We start from the raw sequence: 20740 nt of genomic DNA, 5'->3' as shown, positions 1-20740 counted from the left end.
TCTTATTAATTTTCAGAGAGAGCGGGTCATGCCTAACAATGGCAATTAAATATTTATTGTTGCTGTTTGCTCACCTTTCACTTCCTCTTTTTGAACATTATTATAGACATGACTTTTCATGTATTTAGTGTGTTTCAAGGTAGTGAATTATTCCTCTAGTAGTTTTTAAATTGGCCATATGCTGGCTGCTATGTCTCTTTAGCATCATATGTTTGTTCATTTGCTTTTTGCCTTTCTCATAACAATATGTTTCTGGCCCTTCTCACATATTCCTTATTGAGAACTCCAGGCTGCTAGTTCTCCAAGAAGTCCTGATTCTTTTTTGTAAAAAATGTGGTTTATTGACATTTAGGGATGAGGGTTTATTGTCAACGAGTATTACTGCTTCTAAGCTCTTTTGATACAGTAGGAAATTTGAAGAATAACTTCCAGTTTGAATTTACCATTTCAGGGTTTTAATTTTTATTATTTTGTTGTATATGTATATCTATTTTCTTACACATTAGAAATTTGATTTTAAAAACTTTAGTATGATGATTTGTTGTTTATACAACATACAGAGAAGAGTTTCAAATGACTATACAAATACTACATTAAGAGTAGGACTACTGACAGAAACATATTTCAGCATTTTTTTTATCTTCAAGCACTGTATTTACTTACATTATCATCTGTTTATTTAAATTTTTGGATCTAGACACATTATTAAAGCATTCATTTTCAAAAGTGTGCTTGCTTAAAATATAAACATAAATCATCTAGTTAAACTATTTCTAAAACTTTTCATAGTCACAGATATATTTTTCTGAATCACTTTTCAACTCAGCCACCAAAGTCTGTATTCTGTTCTATACTGTCCTGTTAGTCAACAAATTATCAGTAAAGCAGCATTTCTTTATACACTGCACATGCTAATATGGATTTTTCTTAAGTGGCTGGTACCTATTTTGGTACCATATTGTTTAAATAAACTAAATCTTTTTACTCAAATTGAGCAGAAAGTTTTTGACAAGCTGATGCCCACAGTTTAAAAAGAGAGCCCTGATGAATATATGAATTGGTCCCATTACACTATTAGAGCTCTAGAAGTCTTCGACTATGCACTAAACTCAACAATTACTTGTCTTCAGTTGTACTATTTGGTGTGCACCCCCACATGTTCAATACCACCTCCACATATCACTCTATTCAGATAATAAAAGCAAAAACCATTAACAGGTGAGTAGGTAAAGATAATAAGGGTATGACCAACTCCTGATCCAACAGAAAGATATCATTATGTGAAGAATACAATCTGATTTCAGAGAGGTAAGAAAAAAAATGCTTACTTTGAAATATGAGATAAGAAATCACCAAATGTCATCCATATAAGAATGAATAAAAGGATCTCTTTTTTCATGTTTGTTGTCAAACTGATTTCTATGACCTTGAGAGATGAGTAAACATGTTTAGTGCTGTTTCAATTTGATTTTATCTTATCAATAGTAAATCTGAGCATGGTTTTCATGTGTTTAAAGACTACTGTTATTTCTACAAAAAACCCAGAAACTGGGCAGAAGACCTAAACAGATTTTTCTCCAAAGAAGACAAACAGATGGCCAATAAACACATGAAATGATGCTCAACATTGCTCATTAATAGACAAATGCAAATCAAAACTACAATGAAGTATTACCTCATACCAGTCAGAATGGCCATCATAAAAAAACCCAAAAAACAAAAAACTACAAACAATAAATATTAGAGAGGATGTGGAGAAAAGGGAGCCCTACTGCACTTTTGGTAGAAACGCAAATTGATACAGCCTCTATGGAGAACATTATGGAGATTCCTTTAAAAACTACCGTACAACCCAGAAATCCCACTACTGGGCATACATCTGAGAAAACCACAATTCAAAAAGACACATGTACCCCATTGTTTATTGCAGCACTATTTACAATAGCCAAGACATGAAAGCAATCTAGATGTCCATCGACAGATGAATGGATAAAGAAGATGTGGTACAGTGGAATGTATACACAATGGAATATTACTCAGCCATCAAAAGGAACAAATATGAACCAGCTGAACTGAGGTGGATGAACTCAGAACCTATTATAGTGAAGGAAAACAAACATTATATATTAACACATACATATGGAATTCGGAAAAATGCGCCTATTTACAGGGAAAGAATGGAGACTGAGACATGGAGAACAGGCTTGTGGACACAGTGGGGGAAGGAGAGGGTGGGGTGAGTTTAGAAAGTAGCATTGACATAAATAATCTACCATGTGTAAAATAGCTAGCTAGTAGGAAGCTGTCATATAACACAGGGAGCCCAGCCGGGTGCTCTGTGACAACCTAGAGGGGTGGGATGTGGGGGGGTGGGAAGGAAGCTCAAGGGGGAGCTTCCTTACACATGTGTATAATGAGCTTCATGTGTGTGTGTGTGTCTGTGTGTGTATGTGTGTGTGTATATAAAATGTGTGTGTGTGTGTCCATCTGTGTGTGTAGTGATGACTGATTTCTGTTGCTATATGGCAGAAACCAATACAACATTGTAAAGCAGTTGTATCCTCCAATTAAAAATTTTTTATAGTAAAGACTTATTGGCATTTCTTTAATGATAAATAAAATTTTTTATGTATGTCTTTGTATCATGCACTTGAACTATTTTTTGGTAATTGATTTCAAAGAGATTTTAATGAGTTTGTGAGATTAACCTCTTGCCTGTCATATAAGTAATAATTATTTTCCCACAATTTCATCTTTTGATCTGCTTATGACATTTTTTCTATAAAGATCTTTTAATTTTACAATCAAAGCGATTACCATCTTCTTGTACTGCTTCTTAAATTTGAATGCGAAAAATGTTTTTCCACTTTTAAGGTTATAAAAGTGAACCAATGTTGTTCTAATAATGGCATGATTTATATTGATATATCTAAATCTCTGACCCATGTGGAAATGATGACAAAGTAAAATGTGACATAACAGTTTACAAGTAGCTACCCAGTTGATCTAACAGCATTTATTAAAAAATGTACTTTTTTCTCTCATTGATGTGAAATACCATGTCTACTGCATACTGATTCCCTTATGTACTGGATTTTCTATATGGATTTTATATATATCTCCACTAATCTTCCCATATGTCTGAACCAAATATAGTAATTTTATTTCTGAAGCTTTATCTTATGTTTTAGTATGTGGTAATAGCTTTTGCATTGACTCTTTTTGGTTTTCCTTCTTTATAAAATAGAAATCTCTTAACAGAGTTAGTTTTACCTCTTTATACTTGTTATACATCTAATTTCTGTCTCCGGTCTAATCTCATTGACTATCTCCAGTACCTTTAATTTTGTATATTTCAAATATTACAAAATACATGAGTCCATATTAAACAAGCTTACAGATTGATACATTAATATAACCCACCTATTTAATCACCACTCATGTAGTAAGAATGTTTCACACATCCTCTGGTTGATATTAATGTACCCACATGGGCTTTCTACTGACCAATTTTTGTATTAAAAGTTTCATATAGAATACTGTGTATTTCATGTCTTGAGTTTCTATTTGACTGTTTCTTATAACATCTACTTTGTTCCTCATTATGGTCATGCTTTCCTTTTGATATTTGAATATATAAAGCATACATATAAACATTTAAAAGATCATGTCTGCAAATTTCAACATCTTTGAGACTCCAAAAGGACATGATTTCCTATGTCTTGATATGTCTAGTAATTTTTCATTTGATGCTGGACTTGGTGATGTTGCATTATTCAATGCCTGGGCTCTATTGTCTCACTTTAAAGACAGAAGTCTTTGCTCTGGTAGGTAGTTACTGACAAATGAGCTTGATAATTTTGGGACTTGTTTTCAGGCTTTAAAAAAGGGATGATCCAGAGTAGACTTATTCATTAGTGAGTTCAACCTCTTTACTATGGTGAAATTCTGGAGTCTCCACTGAATACCCTGTGCATTCAACAAAGTCTACTTTGACTGGTGAAACTCAAGCCAATAACTCTTCATAATTATTGGCTTCCTCAGAAAGTTTTCTTTCTCTGGGAGTATTTCTTTGCTTGCACCTCTGGAGCTTTACCATATAAGCATACATGCTGATGTTCATACAAAGCCTGAAGTGGTCTCCTATGCAGATTTTTAACACTCTATCTTTGCATGATTCTCTCCTCTCTCATTCTGATGTGCAAATTCCAGTCACTTTAGGCTCACCAAACTCAAATCTGTTGGATTCTCTTTGAGGTCCCTCTCCTGTTTACTGTCCAGAAATTGCCTGAAGGAAAAAATTCAGAGCAATTGTAGAGCTGACCTCATTTCTCTGTCCCCTCTTTCCTCAAAAATAATAGCCCTCTGCTGCCCAATGTCCAATACCTGAGAACAATTATATTATGTATGTTTTGCAGTTTTTAAATTATTTATGGTAGAATGGTCATTCTAGACTTGTTATTTCAAAATTCTTAGAAGCAGATCTCTAATGAACATTTTTTGTTGTTTTATAGCAACATATTTCCTGATTCTTTATTGCTCTGTACTGTTTCAAATTCAGCAATAAACTGAGATAAAAGCCTAGCAGAAAAACTAGCTGACTTCTGTGAGAATGTGTTTTCCCTGAATCTTGCTACATTTTTGCGTATGTTGTAATTTCATTTTTATTGTTGATGCTTGAGTGTGTTTTTCCTGTACTATCCTTTAGAGATTTATTCTGGTTGGAGGGAGGAAGAGTTTCTATGGTTTTCCATGTTTCCTTAAAGAACGTTTTCTGTTTCTATAAAATAGAATATTTCACTAATACACTTCACTTTTTGTTGTTGTTGTTACTTTCTCTATTTTATTTTAGACGGGCCCTCAATGTTGTGCTGGACTTAGGTGCTCAGTTGTATCCAACTCTTTGTGACCCCATGGACTGTAGCCCACCAGGCTCCTCTGTCCACGGGGATTCTCCAGGCAAGAATACTGGAATGGGGTGCCATGCCCTTCTCTAGGGGATCTTCCCAACCCAGGGGTCGAACCCAGGTCTCCTGCATTGCAAATGGATTCTTTTACCATCTGAGGCACCAGGGAAGCCCAAGAATACTGAAGTGGGTAGCCTCTCTCTTCTTCAGGGTATCTTCCCAATGCAGGAATTGAACCAGGGTCTCCTGCATTGCAGGTGGATTCTTACCAGCTGAGCTATCAGGGAAGCCCACAAGGACCCTTAGTTCTAGTTATTTTCTTTCACTGTTTTAAAAAGCAAAGACTTCCTTATCCATTCATCTGCTGATGGGCATCTAGGTTGTTTCCATGTCCTGGCTATTATAAACAGTGCTGTGATGAACATTGGGGTGCACGTGTCTCTTTCAGATCTTGTTTCCTCGGTGTGTATGCCCAGAAGTGGTATTGCTGGGTCATATGGCAGTTCTATTTCCAGGTTTTTAAGAAATCTCCACACTGTTCTCCATAGCGGCTATACGAGTTTGCATTCCCACCAACAGTGTAAGAGGGTTCCCTTTTCTCCACACCCTCTCCAGCATTTATTGCTTGTAGACTTTTGGATAGCAGCCATCCTGACTGGCATGTGTAATGGTACCTCATTGTGGTTTTGATTTGCATTTCTCTGATGATGAGTGATGTTGAGCATCTTTTCGTGTGTTTGTTAGCCATTTGTATGTCTTCTTTGGAGAAATGTCTGTTTAGTTCTTTGGCCCATTTTTTGATTTGGTCATTTATTTTTCTGGAATGGAATATTACTCAGCCATTAAAAAGAATTCATTTGAATCAGTTCTAATGAGATGGATGAAACTGGAGCCCATTATACAGAGTGAAGTAAGCCAGAAAGATAAAGACCATTAGAGTATACTAACACATATATATGGAATTTAGAAAGATGGTAACAATAACCCTATATGCAAAACAGAAAAAGAGACACAGATGCACAGAACAGATTTTTTGGACTCTGTGGGAGAAGGCGAGGGTGGGATGTTCTGAGAGAATAGCATTGAAACAAGTATACTATCAAGGGTGAAACAGATCACCAGCCCAGGTTGGATGCATGAGACAAGTGCTCGGGCCTGGTGCACTGGGAAGACCCAGAGGGATCGGGTAGAGGGGGAGGTGGGTGGGGGAATCGGGATGTGGAATGCTTGTAAATCCATGGCTGATTCATGTCAATGTATGACAAAAACCACTACAATATTGTAAAGTAATTAGCTTCCAACTAATAAAAATAAATAAAAAAAGCAAAGACTTCCCGAGGGAAATCCACTGTGTCACATATTTTTCTTTTCATTTGTCCACTGTGATTGCTCTGAACTATGTTTTCTCAGAGACAGGCAAATGAGTTCCCATTGTGAATGGGGTCTTCTTCCTCTGGGGAGAAACCTTTGCTGGAGTTATCTGGACTCTCCTACTCTTAAGATCTGGCAGCTCTCTATTCTCCTTTGCATCTACCTTCAGAAATATGGCACCTCTGTGGGTACTGGCCCTGATTCTGCTGATCACAGGTATTTATTTTTTTCCCTTAAATGTAAGTTGAGGTTTACACTTTTATCATTTATCTAGTTACTGCATACAGATGAGCTTCCCAGGTGGCGCTACTAGTAAAGAACCTGCCTGTCAATGCAGGAGATGTAACTAAGTAAGAGATGTGGGTACATTTGTCTAGTTACTACATACAGGTAGGTTTATGTATTTTTCTTTTTTTTTTTTTTTGCATAGTATGACTTTTGGAAGGGTGTGAGGATAATTTGATCTAGGCAAACATCTTTATTCTAGAACAAACCAGAAGACCCACTCCATAGAATCTAATGTGGTCACAGAAAAAACTAGGCCTCAGTAAGGATAGGTGGGTTCTAAGAGACTCAACATAGTATATTGATATGGCTTAAGCTTGAGTTTGCCTGGATGGGGGGGTAGAGGAGAAAGCTGGTTAGAGAAGACCAACAGATTCTCCCATGGGAGTGCAATAACATCAGATATGATGTAGCTTCATTTATAAGCTCCAATCATATATCTATAGTTGGTATCCAACAAGGATATGGCATTATGGTATAAGGCTGGAGTCATATAAAGAGACTATACTAGGTTCCTTGGAAGAATAGGATGCAGTGATCAAGGAAGAAGTTTAGTTCTGTAAAATAAGTCAAGATAGAAAATTTAAGAAATAGAAGGAAAAAATAGGTACTTAATGTGTTATACATGTTTGGTACTCTAGCAAAAGAGACTGGAATAGGGTATACTTTTAAAGTATTCCCTGGCACCCTGTATACTAGTTTTGTTTAATAAAGCATCTCAATTCCTAGACATTAAGCAATGAGGTTGAAGGTCTTCAGCCTGTATGTCTATTCCTGAACCTTGTGCATGACTGATCTGCAGACAGGAAATACTTCTATTGCTATTAATGTGAAACTACTAATTTTTGAATATTTGTATGTCTATAAGGTTGTAATTGTACTAATAGTACACATAAAGAAGGTATGAGAAACATAATGTACCCAGTACCAAACCACTGGTAAATACTCCCTTGTGTGCGACTCTAAAGCTGCTGCTGCTGCTAAGTCGCTTCAGTCGTGTCCGACTCTGTGCGACCCCATAGACGGCAGCCCACCAGGCTCCCGGTCCCTGGGATTCTCCAGGCAAGAACACTGGAGTGGGTTGCCATTTCTTCCTCCAATGCAAGAAAGTAAAAAGTGAAAATGAAGTTGCTCAGTCATGTCCGACTCTTCACGACCCCATGGGCTGCAGCCTACCAGGCTCCTCTGCCCATGGGATTTTCCAGGCAAGAGTACTGGAGTGGGGTGCCATTGCCTTCTCCAGACTCTAAAGATAATGCCCTTAATTTCTACATTTGACTCTCTCCAGGCACACAATAGCAATTGTTTTTTAGTTCTACAAGCCAGTACTATGGAATTATCAAGGTGACATAAATTCTTAAGAGTGACCATGCGTCCTCTTCTCAGAAAGGTTTTTTTTCCTTTTAATGGTGGTACACCATGATGGCAATCATAGAAAAATTTTTTAAAAGTCTGAAGTGAAATACATTGACACAGGAAAAGGCAGAGTTTGGGGAGATAAGATGAATCAAGAAAGCAGAAACATAAATTAGATAGTAGGTTTATGAATGTACTTTTCCTTTAAAATAGAGATAAATACAATAGAAATATATTTTAGTGTTGTATATCAATTTGTTTTTAAAACTTCCATTTTTACAACCAAATAGTTTATACCTTTCAACAAACTAAACAGTTAACTGTCCCTTTTCTGCTTCTAAGCATTTCTGGAGTTTGGAATTTGGCACCACATGGTTTCATAGGTAGTATCCTCAATAAAGTTCACATGATGCTTTCATAAGTTGCCACTATTTGGTAATAAAAATTAATCTTATTTTATTTGGAAGGTATGTGTTGAAATTTAACATTGTCTTTTAAACTGCCCACATTCTCCTTCACTTCTAGTTCAGCTAAACTAAGGAAAGTCAGAGCAGCGATCACACTAAATTTAAGCAGGAAAAGAATGTACGACTTTTAGATATAACCATACAGATTCCTATCAGTAATTAGCTATTAATTTTTGAGTGTTTATATCTACAGTTTCTTTATACAAAATGTGTTTGGTACTCAACAACAAAATTACGCCTAAGTGGTGACTGTTTTATAAAAAGCAAAGAAACATAGCTTTGGTAAATATGAAAAAATAAATGCATGTAAATAAGGCAATTTTCTCTTTTCCAAAATGATTATCTTAAACATCTATTGTTTGACATAATAGAGTCTCTTAGCTAATAGCAGTATAATGCAGGTTTAATGGATGTCATTTTTCAGGCATTTAGATTTTTAATTGCTTTCCTTTCAGCTTCATTAGCACAATGGCAACTCTTTAGTCATTTCAATTTTAGGTAAAAAATAAAATTTTTTTCTGCAACTTTTTTTCTGGTTTCAAGAAAATGTGCTATTAAATAAACATGTCACAGAAATTCAGGTTTCCTATACATAGCAACAAATTTACGAGTGGCTGAAATAGGCATCCATCGTTTGGCTTTTCTAACACCTCTTGCCCATAATCTAATAAAATTAATACTGTTTTACTCCAGAAATTACCTCTTTTGTAGCTCCATCTCTTCCAGAGAGCGTGTCTATCATAATGTCTGGGTCAGCCCCCTAATTCTACTAAAGGTGTGGTTGTCAAAGGTCATGAGATCCAGAAAAATAATCAAAGCAGTCCAGAGCCTTAGCCCCTGAGCTATTAGTACTATATAAGTGTTATCTGGTTGACAGCCATCTTCTCTAACTGTATGTAAGACTCTCTCTACACAGAAAAATGCAAACAGGAGTTTTTGGAAATAGGGTGAATATTACATTGTTTGGCATGTTAACTGTGCCACATTTTAACTTAGGTTATTAACTGCTGTACTTCCCAGTTACGTGTCACTGTATCTCTGATTTTGACTTTTGTAACTAGCTCTGGTTAGTTTTCAGGCACAGTGAGTCAAAATAAATTTTCATTAATTCAATCATTTCAGTGAAGTAGCTCAAGAAATCATAATGTGCAGTAGTGGAATCACTGACTAATAGCCTCAAGATGTCAAGGTTGGACGAAAGGCTCCTGTGACTGAGTACACACCACAGATTTCTCAGGAAGTGACAACATTACAGAAAGTTGGTGAACATATGTCTGAATTCCTCTGCTCTCCTCTGAATATAGACTATTGCTAGGTTGATCCTTTGAAAGCAAATTCATCAACTTACTGACCAATGAACTCATTCAAAAAAATTGCATGCAAGAAAAAGACAAATTGGTTATTTGTCTAAATTACTTCCTAGCTGATTCCTCCTAAATGGATGTTATTTTCAGGTCCCAGAGGCCATCATTGCAGATGTCAAAAAACAAAAAACAAAAAACACACCACTCTGGGAGCCATAGAAAATTGCTTTATAGGCTGCTGCCATAGCTTTCAACTTGGAAAGCTGTTGTCCTGAAAAGCAAATGTGACTTTCCATAAGAGCTGTTTCATTATACAGAGTCTGCAAGAAGTAAACCAGCATAAATCCAGGTGAGAAGACAAGGCAAAAAAGAAAGAATAAACCTTAAAGCTATGAGCTATAGTTAGCAAACTTCACAGAAGACAGAGAATAATTCAATCCAGGACAAACTGAAGAATATTTAAGACAGTGTGGCAATGGTAAATATGACAAAAATAAGTATATATAAATTTAAAAATTTAATCTTTTCCAAACTTACAATTTATCTTTTGCAAGTGGTAAGGATAAATTAGTGAAAAATTTAACATCTCTAAAAACAACTATTAACCAGTTTTATATTACCACAAACAACTGAAATCTTTTTGAAGTAGCCTGAATAAAGTATAATAAATGGGACAATTTTAGAAAGTCAACTATTGATGAGTAATCTAGGTTTATTTTTTCATTAAAAAAATTTCCTTTTTAAAAAATGTCTATATGTGATACAGTTTATGTTTATAACAGTGAATTAAGTTATATAATTCTAAGTAGAAATATTGCTGGGAGAAATATCAACTTCAGATTTGCATATGATACCACCTTAATGGCAGAAAGCAAAGAGGAACTAAAGAGCCTCTTGATGAAAGTGAAAGAAAGAGGAGAGTGGAAAAAGCTGGCTTAAACTCAACATTAAAAATCTAAGTTTGTGGCATCTAGTCCCATCACTTCATGACAAATAGAAGGGGTAAAAGCAGAAACGGTGCCAGGTTTTGTTTTCTTGAATTACAAAATTATTGCAGAGAGTGGCTGAAATCATGAAATTAAAAGATGCTTGCTCCTTTTAAAAGAAGAAAAGCTATGACAAACTTAAACAGCATATTTAAAAGCAGAGACATCACTTTGTCCACAAAGGTCCATATAGTCAAAGCTATGGTTTTTCCAGTAGTCATGTACAGATGAGTTGAACCATAAAGAAAGCTGAGTGCTGAATGGATGATCTTGAATTCTGGTGCTGGAGAAGACTCTCGAGATTCTCTTGGACAACAAGGAGATCAAACCATTCAATCCTAAAGGAAATCAATTCTGAACACACATTGGAGGGACCAATGTTGAAACTATAATACTTGGGCCACCTAACGTGAAGAGCTGACTCACAGGAAAAGAGCCTGGTGCTGGGAAATCCTGAGGGCAGGAAGAGAAGGGGGTGACAGAGAATGAGATGGTTGGGTGGCATCCCCAACTCAATGGACATGAGTTTGGGCAAACTCTGGGAGATAGTGAAGGACAGGGAAGCCTGGCATTCTACAGTCTATGGGGTTGCAAAGAGTCAGACATAACTTAGTGACAGAACAACGACAAAATAGAAACATAAACACATTATAAAATATATGGCAAATATCTATGGTTTTCCTTATGCTTTTCAAGAATAAACCGACCCTATCCCTTTTGACAGTGCCAAACATACTTCCTACTTAGAGTGCCAGTTTTAGAAAACACTGCAAGTATTTTCTCCTTTCTTTATGGAGAACTAGATAGGCCTTTTGTCAGCTCTGAGACCCAGATATGTCTTTCTCAAGAACCTGGGAGCCGACTCTTTGAAATGTAAATATCAAAAGATACCACCTCTATACCCCAGTTTCTGTGAGAGAGTAGGAACCTCATCTTTGCTTCAAGTTCCAAAGCTACTTTCTGTCATAAAGATATGATATGTTATTTTTCTTCTGTATTAAGCCAATAAGCTAATATAGATGGTCATTCCAAATATTAGGTAAAGTCAAGATGAGCTACATGTGACAAATGGCGCTGTCAAGTCCTCTTACTCAAGGACTAGTTGTATATCTTGAACATAAATATTTAATGTGTCTTCTCTGCTGGGTTATATAAGGAAGTGAGATTCCTTTCTTTTTGCATCAGTAAAGTGGGTGCCAGTGACAGGCATTACATTGTGGTTTAATGCTTATTCCATAATACAAGTGGTTTCTATCTCCTCTGTGGATGGCTTTCTGGTTTGGAGTAGTGTTTTCAATTAAATTTCCCAACAGTGCATACACACACACATTTTGTATTTAGTATGTTTACAAATTTGCCTTGCATTCCTTTTAATTATTTAAATCCTTAATATGAACAACTCTTTTCAATACTTCTATTTGCTCTGATATAATTTAGGGAAATTCTCCTTGATGCTTTCTAAACTAAGACCTTTATGTCATCTTCATCCTGACGATACCTGGGGAACCTTCCAGAAGCAGAGCACTATGGCTAGTCATACAGGGTTAAGTCATGTGTTGGCTTGTTATGCAGTCTGTTTATCAAATTATAACCTTGGCAAGGCTCTAACCTTGTTCACTCACTCCACCGTTATATGTCTTTGCCAAAGAATGATGAAAATCATCTGCTACAACCTCTTTTAGATGTTTGCTTTTTAAGGTTGTATACTTTTAAAACTGTTTTGTCTTGCTACTGGTGAATTCTTTGCTTACCTTTAATATTTTTAATCATTTGGTTGTGTGATGAGAGATAGATATTAGTGATACTACCTCTTTTTCCTGTCATCATTTTGGTGTCTCTCTGTAATTTATTGTGTTCTCTATACTTTCTACATGAAGATTAAGGAGAGAAAATAATTTCTTCTCCTGGATTACACTAATTCCTTAAAAGAAAAAACCAAAACAGGCAAACAAACAAACAAAAAAAACCCTGCTTTTTCTCTCTGATAGAGCTGAGCCAACTCAACAGAAGAACAAGTGTCGATCAGACAGCTGATGTATTTTATGCAAATTCCTCATCCCTGAACTGGCTGTTACTCCTTTTAAATGAGGCCATTTCTCCAGCAAATAAAATACTCCTTGTTACATTGTGCTTTGCTTATTTGCTCAGTCATGTTTCACTCTTTGCGACCCCATGGATCGTAGCCTGCCATGCTCCTCTGTCCATGGGGATTCTCCAGGCAGGATACTGGAATGGGTTGCCATGCCCTCCTCCCTTGTTACATTGGCCCCTAATTCTCCTATAATTATGTACAATGAGACCACATCCTTTTACGGGGGCACATTCCGTAGTCTCTAGTGGTGCCTAGATCAGCACACATCACTGCGTGTAATGGAGAGAGACTGGGGGTGTGGGTTGGGGAATGTGTATACTAATTGTAGGCCTTTCACAGTAAATTTTTCCTTATGTCCACATTTTCTGTCTACGCCCTTTACATGACAAAGATCAAACACCTTAATTTAAAAAACAACACAAGTACACATTTTTAAAAACAATGTCCTCACTATGCTTAATGTCCTATGCTACAAGTAATTATAGAGCCTGACAGCACATAGCTATCATTCTACACATCAACAGGTAAGAGGTACCATACAACTTCAGAGAGAAAAGATTACTTAAAGTCAGAGGAGGAATCATGTCAAAACTTTTGAAATCAACCTTATTTACTTCAAAGATATTCTGCATTGTCAATATCTTATTCTGGGCTGGTTGGTGATTTCAAAAAAAAAAAAAAGTAAATTCAAAATAATTGGTCCTTTGGAGAAAGTCAAGACCAAATCATTTGTAAAGAAGTACTTTTCTTCATATCTGACATTTATGACTTGAGCTAGGGAGCCAGAATCCCCAACTATTAGTTCCAAAGTTACAAATGGATATTTGGAGGTATATATTTCTGTATATCTAGAAGATTACAGATACCAAGGAAACATTTCATGCAAAGATGGGCACAATAAAGGACAGAAATGGTTTGGACCTAACAGAAGCAGAAGATATTAAGAAGAGGAGGCAAGAATACACAGAAGAACTATACAAAAAAACATCTTCATGACCCAGATAAATATGAGATATGATCACTTACCTAGAGCCAGATATCCTGGAGTGTGAAGTCAAGTGGGCATTAGCAAGTATCACTATGAACAAAGCTAGTGGAGGTGAAGGAATTCCAGTTGAACTATTTCAAATCCTAAAAGATGATGCTCTGCTACACTCAATATGCCAGCAAATTTGGAAAACTCAGCAGTGGCCACAGGACTGGAAAAGGTCAGTTTCCATTCCAATCCCAGAGAAGCAATGCCAAAGAATGATCAAAATACCACACAATTGCACTCATTTCACAAGATAGCAAGGTAATGCTCAAAATCCTTCAAGCTAGGCTTCAACAATACATGAACCAAGAACTTCCAGATGTACAAGCTGGATTTAGAAAATACAGCGGAACCAAAGATCAAGTTGCAAACATCCGCTGGGTCATAGAAAAATCAAGGAATTCCAGCAAACCATCTATTTTCTGCTTTATTGACTATCCTAAAGCCTTTGACTGTATACATCACAACAAGCTGTGGAAAATCCTTAAAGAAATGGGAATACAGACCACCTTACCTGCTTCCTGATAAACCTGTATGCCAGTCAAAAAATAACAGTTAGAACCAGACATGGAACAATGGACTGGTTCCATATTGGGAAAGCAGTACGTCAAGGCTGTATATTGTCACCCTGCTTATTTAACTTACATGCAGAGTACATCATGCGAAATGCCAGACTGGATGAAAAACAAGCTAGAATCAAGATTGCTGGGAGAAATGTCAATAACCTCAGATATGCAGATGACCCACCCTTATGGCAGAAGGTGAAGAGGAACTAAAGAGCCTCTTGATGAAAGTGAAAGAAAGAGGAGAGTGAAAAAGCTGGCTTAAAACTCAATATTCAAAAAACTAAGATCATGGCATCTGGTCCCATCACTTCATGGCAAATAGATAGGGAAAAAAGGAAATAGTGACAGATTTTATTTTCTTGGGTTCCAAAATCAATGCTGACAGTGACTGTAGCCATAAAACTTTGCTAACAAAGTTTCATATAGTCAAATCTATGGTTTTTCCAGTAGTCATGTACAAATATAGTGCTGAAAAGACTCTTCAGACTCTTTTGGACAGCAAGGAGATCAAAGCTGTCAACTCTAAAGGAAATAAGTCCTGACTATTCATTGGAAGGACTGATGATACGGCTGAAGCTCCAATACTTAGGCCACCTGATGCAAAGAGTCAACTCATCGGAAAAGGCCCTGGTGCTGGGAAAAATTGAAGGCAGGAGCAGAAGGGGGCAATAGAGGATGAGATGGTTGACTGGTATCATTGACTCAATGGACATGAGTTTGAGCAAGCTCTGGGAGATAGTAAAAAACAGGGAAGTCTGGTGTGCTACATATAGTTCATGGGGTTGCAAAGAGTCAGACACAACTGAGTGACTGAACTGAACACTACACATTACTATTTCTTATGACGAACTTAAAATTTCAGTCAAATAATTATCCTGGAAAAATACAAATGCAAATAATATATCATAAATGTCAAGTTAGATTTGATTAATCACTTTAAAATCAAAATAAGGGACAAAAATCTTACCTTGCTAGAGTCAGGTCACCTTTTTCACATATCTCCTGTCCCTCAAAATTTCTTCAACCTCACTATAGGGATGCAGTGGAAATATGGGAGTTATGTGTCTATTTCATACTAACTTTTTTAACCTAAAGATGTTCTGCTATTCATTCATTCACTAATTCAATAAACATTGATCAAGCAGTAATTTAACCAGGTATGCGCCGAGTATACAATGGTGAACTCAGAAAATATGTCTTACAGTTTAATGGGAGAGACAGGTCTTAGTCAATGCAACAAATAAATATATAATTTAAATTTGTTTTTAAAAAATCTTTGGAAGAAAGCCAAAAATACCCAGCAGTTATAGAGAAGCCTGGAGGAACAGATTTGGATGTGGGTCAGTGATGGTTTCTCTTTAGAAGAGATTTTGAGACTAAGAATCACTGAAAGTGATGGAAGAATGGTAGAGATACCGGTGTGTATGAAAGGATGGATACAGGAAGAGAATAAAACAAACTTGTCTAGACTAAGTGAAGAAGAGAGGAGCAGAAGACTCTGTAGGAGAGGTGGACTGGGGTCAGAAAGTGCCTTAAATACTGTATACTGAAAATAATACATAATACCACTTAACTGCTAGTATAAGTTAAATATCTATAAACCCATGAATTTTTGTCCTCTCTCTGTTCTTGTTAAACACTTGCTGCCTGTCTCAAACTATTCTTGGAAGCTCAAGTTTCGAAGGTTTCTTTCCTATGAGCCTGTATTCCCCAGTCAGTAACCTGTTTTCCCAGGCCTTTTCTGGTGTCTTAATTCAATCTATTTCAAATTAGACCAGTGCTATATAATCTCCTTTGAATTTTGGGGAAAAAGTTAATTTGATGAAGTAATATGTGCTAAAATGTAAACAGTTGAAAATAACCCAAAATGTCATAATCCCTGAAGATTTCCATTTATGATGCTTTTAAAAGTGCTAACACAAAGAGCTGAGGGATGTGAGAATTGCCACAAATTGTCAAGGGACAAATGAAGGCGATATCCTACCTGAGAAAAGTTTTATCTTAACAGAATGACATCCATGGCCATCTTCTATCCCTAAATGTGTGTGACCAGTGACATTTTAACAAAGAACATTTTAAGTAAAATATACTGCCTAAGTAACATTTTTCCAGAATCAAGAATCAAATAAAATTTTTAGGTCTAGGGATTAGGAACAAATGTCTTTTAGTTTTACTTCTTCTCCAGGGCAAATACACTGAAGTATACAAAAAGTAAAATAGTAAAGTATTTACAATATTTTAAATTGCTCAGGCCAAAGTATACAAGTCATGAAAAATATCTTTCTCAAAATTCATTGTCTGTAAAAGATGCCTTCTGTGTGGGGTGGTTAGTATAGGAATACATTGCTAGATTCCAATACTTGTGAAATACTGAAAATATTAATAGGGATTCTTAGCAATTTTAATATTTTTAAAAGTAAATAGAAACTGAATAATGATTTACTTTATAATTTAGTGAGGTAATAAAACTATAAGACAGGAATTCCCATGTTTTTTCCTGAAACCAAATATATTTATTTTTCTATCAATATTTTCCCTTCCATTTTAAACATCAATCCCATTTTTCCTACCTTTTCAATTCCTTTCTTTTAGTAATTTGTCTCTCTTTTCTATTACTAATTTCTCTTTCTATATGGTCATCTCTGTCCTTCACATCTCTTTCTAGCAAATTCTGCCAATTTTTACAATCCAGTTTGGTGTAAGTCTTCATCATTCTACTAAAACTGCGCTACTTTGATGCCCTTATCTAGTGGAATGGATTTATGCACCTCCTGAATGCTAACTCAAAACTCATATATTCAATGGCTTACCTGGGATCTACACATGAATATTAAGTAAGTGCCTATGTGCTAAGTCATTTCAGTCATGTACAACTCTTTGCAACCCCATGGACTGTAGCCCACCAGGCTCTGCTGTCCATGGAATTCTCCAGGCAGGAATACTGGAGTGGGTTGCCATACCCTTCTCCAGGGGATCTTTCCAACCCAGGATTAAATAAGTACCTCCAATTTAAGATTTTAAAAAGAATTATTGTTGAAAAAAACAAAGTGAAATGACAATTAAGAAAATCACTTTCAGTGCAGTCTTCAAGATATAATTAAAAAGATATGAAGCCAAAACTAGAAATTTTAACAATTTCCTTTGGTGATAATGATGAACACCAAAATTTAAAAGCAATAAACTGCAATTTGATGTATAAATTCATTTTCATTGCATTTTGTTATACTCAAGCCAAACATATTTAAGAATTTATTTACTATAAAATCACACTTAAACTACATCAAGAGATCTAATTTATATTTGTATTCCTTGAAATAAATGTTTCTTCTATTTACAAATGAGATGAAGCCATTTCTGTGTATGTGTGTATATATTTACATATATAAATACATAGATTTATACATATGCAAATACAAATGTATAAAGTTATTTTGAAGGTATTCAAACTTATATTAGCTTCAGAGGCCATTATTATTATTATTATTATTATTTTTAATAAGAGGATACTTTCTATTTGACCATTTGGCCCAGATTCTTCTAGCTGGAAAAATAAAATTTCTTGTGTTACTTACTTCCTCATACAGTATTGTTGATGTATATACAATTTTTTTTTGTATTTTGCCTATGAATATAGGATGTAAATTTAGTTCTATACACAGCAAGGAAAGATAAATGACATTATAAAAAAATATGGTCTTTAGTAAGAAGAAAAGTACAGGATATTAATGTATTTACCAAGATAATAAATTTAATAGGTACATTATTATTGGTCATGGGAGTAATGATCATAACTCGAGTAATGAATGATAATAAAATACAAAATATTTGATAAACTCAAGCCATACTAATGCCCAGTATTTTAAAATCTATATTTAAATTATATACCGTTAGAGAGACAAACAATCATATTTACAAGAGTCTCCAATCAAAAAAATGGTAGAAGACCTAAACAGACATTTTTCTAAGGAAGAGGCAAGTGAAAAGATGCACAATATCACAAATTATTAGAGAAATATATATCAAAACTACAATGAGATATCATCTCATATTGGTCAGAATGGCCATCATCAAAAAATCTACAAAAAATAAGTGCTGGAGGGGGTGTGAGGAAAAGGGAATCCTCATTTGTATTGGTGGGAATGTAAATTGATACAGCCACTAGGTAGAACAGTATGAAGGTTCCTTAAAAAACTAAAAATAGAACTCCTTAATGACTCAGCCATCTGATTACTGGGCCTATAACATAAGTGATACATTGTCTGGATATTTATTTTATTTCCTAAAGTATACTAGAAAAAAAAAAGACTATTATTTTAGAGCACTTTCAGACTTACAGCAAAATTAAAGGGAAAAGCACAGAGATTTCCATATACTTCTTGCTTCCACACATGCAGAGCTTTCTCCATTACCAACATCCTCAGTCAGAGTGGTAAGTACATTGGTTAAAACAGATGAACCTACATCGACACATTATAATCAGGCAAAGTTGATAGTCTACCTTAAGTTTCACCCTTGGTGCTGTACATTCCGTGTTTGGACAAAGGTAGAAAGACATATATCCATCACTATTATATCATAGAGTATTTTTGCTAAGCTAAAAATCCTCTGTTTTTGTATTTATCCCTTTTTGCTTCCTATAATGAATCACATATTGGTATGAGGAGTTTCTTGGGTCAATTCTTTTGGATTTTTTGCAGAGAAGATCATGTCATCTGTGAATAAAGATAATTTTATTTTTTCCTTCCATATCTGTATATTGTGTATTTCTTTTTGAGTCTCACTGCATTAGCTAATACTTACAGTATAATGTTGAAAAGGAGTGATGAGAAGGAATATCTTGCCTTGTCCCTGATTCAAGTGGGAAAATTTCAAGTTTCTCACCTTAAAATGTGATATATGTGTCATTTTTGTATATATTCTTTATCAAGTTGAAAGGTTTCTCTCTATTCACAGTTAGTACTGAGAAAGTGTTGGTTTTTTTCAAAATATCTTTCTGTATATATTGATATTAGTATCTGATTTTTGTTTAGTAGCCTGATGATATGATGGGCTACATTTATATTTTTTCTTTATATAAGATTTGGGTAACTAGGAATTCCACAAAAATTTTGGATATTAATGACTGGTGATACTGGTTTTTGTTTCATTTTCCTTTCAGTTCTGTATTTTCTTTTAATAAACAACTTTGACTTGAATGTATAGCAAATATTTCAATCATTTCTTCATAGTTTCATGCCTTTGTCTTAAGAAAGTTGCTGTTCAACTTAAAATTAAAGTGTTCAGAACTATATTTGATAAATTAGTTTTATATATGTATATATCTATATAAATATTGTTTGGCTACTTAAAAAAAATTTTTTTTAATTGTTTTTGTTGCAAGCAGTGTTATAAACTGTGGTGAGTTTGGGTATTTGAGTGTTACCAACTTCTTAAAATAAATTTTGTAGCTTCCAACGTTATTGTCAAAATTCAAATGTGTGTGATGTGATGTGAAGTCGCTCAGTCATGTCCGACTCTTTGCGACCCCGTGGACTGTAGCCTACCAGGCTCCTCCATCCATGGGATTCTCCAGGCAAGAATACTGGAGTGGGTTACCATTTCCTTCTCCAGGGGATCTTCCCAACCCAGGGATCGAACCCGGGTCTCCCGCATTGGAGGCAGACGCTTTAACCTCTGAGCCACCAGGGAAGCCAAAATTCAAATAGTATATATAATACGTGAAGTTCCTATTCCCTCAAAATTGGAAGTCTGATAATATTTGGGCTGTGGTTTAAGGAAAATGATCTGCTTCTGAAAAACTCAAGGTATTGTTACAATGTAATGAGTCTGTACTTAGACTTTTAATGTTACTATTATAATTGCATGTATCATCTTTCAAATTACCTACTTGGTGATTTTAAATTATTAATATAAAATATTTAATTCCTACATCTGCTTATTAGAATATCCCTTTCAATTCTAATTATAATAATTTTTATTCTCTTCTGCACAGTAAATAATCAACCAAATAATAAGACAGCCTATAGAATGAGAGAAAATATTTGAAAAACATTTATCTAATAAGATGTTAATCTTTAAAACATATAAGAAACTCCTATAACTCAGTAGCAACAACATTTGTAAATCAATTAAAAAATGGACTAAGAACTTGAGAGTCATTACTTTAAGGAAGACATACAAAAAGACAATAAATACATGGGAAAATGTTTGACATCACTGATCATCATGGAAATGCAAATCAAAACCACAAGGAGATACCACCTCTCATCTATCAGGATGGCTACTGTTAAAAAACCAAAGTCAAGTGTTGGAAGGATGTGGAGAAACTGGACCACCTGTGCACTGTTGGTGGAAACACAAAAAGGTGCAGCCT

The 20740-nt window shown here is 35.2% G+C and overlaps 1 non-coding gene across 1 annotated transcript; it reads right to left on the bottom strand.

The window, feature by feature from the left end:
- Positions 1-19983: 19983 nt before the first annotated feature.
- On the bottom strand, positions 19984-20055 carry TRNAW-CCA. The gene has a single exon. It is a non-coding gene; the product is annotated as a tRNA-Trp (tRNA).
- Positions 20056-20740: the final 685 nt, after the last annotated feature.

Source organism: Cervus canadensis, chromosome 4 (assembly GCF_019320065.1).
Source record: "Cervus canadensis isolate Bull #8, Minnesota chromosome 4, ASM1932006v1, whole genome shotgun sequence".
NCBI lineage: Eukaryota > Metazoa > Chordata > Mammalia > Artiodactyla > Cervidae > Cervus > Cervus canadensis.
This window is presented reverse-complemented; position numbering and strand designations above follow the sequence as displayed.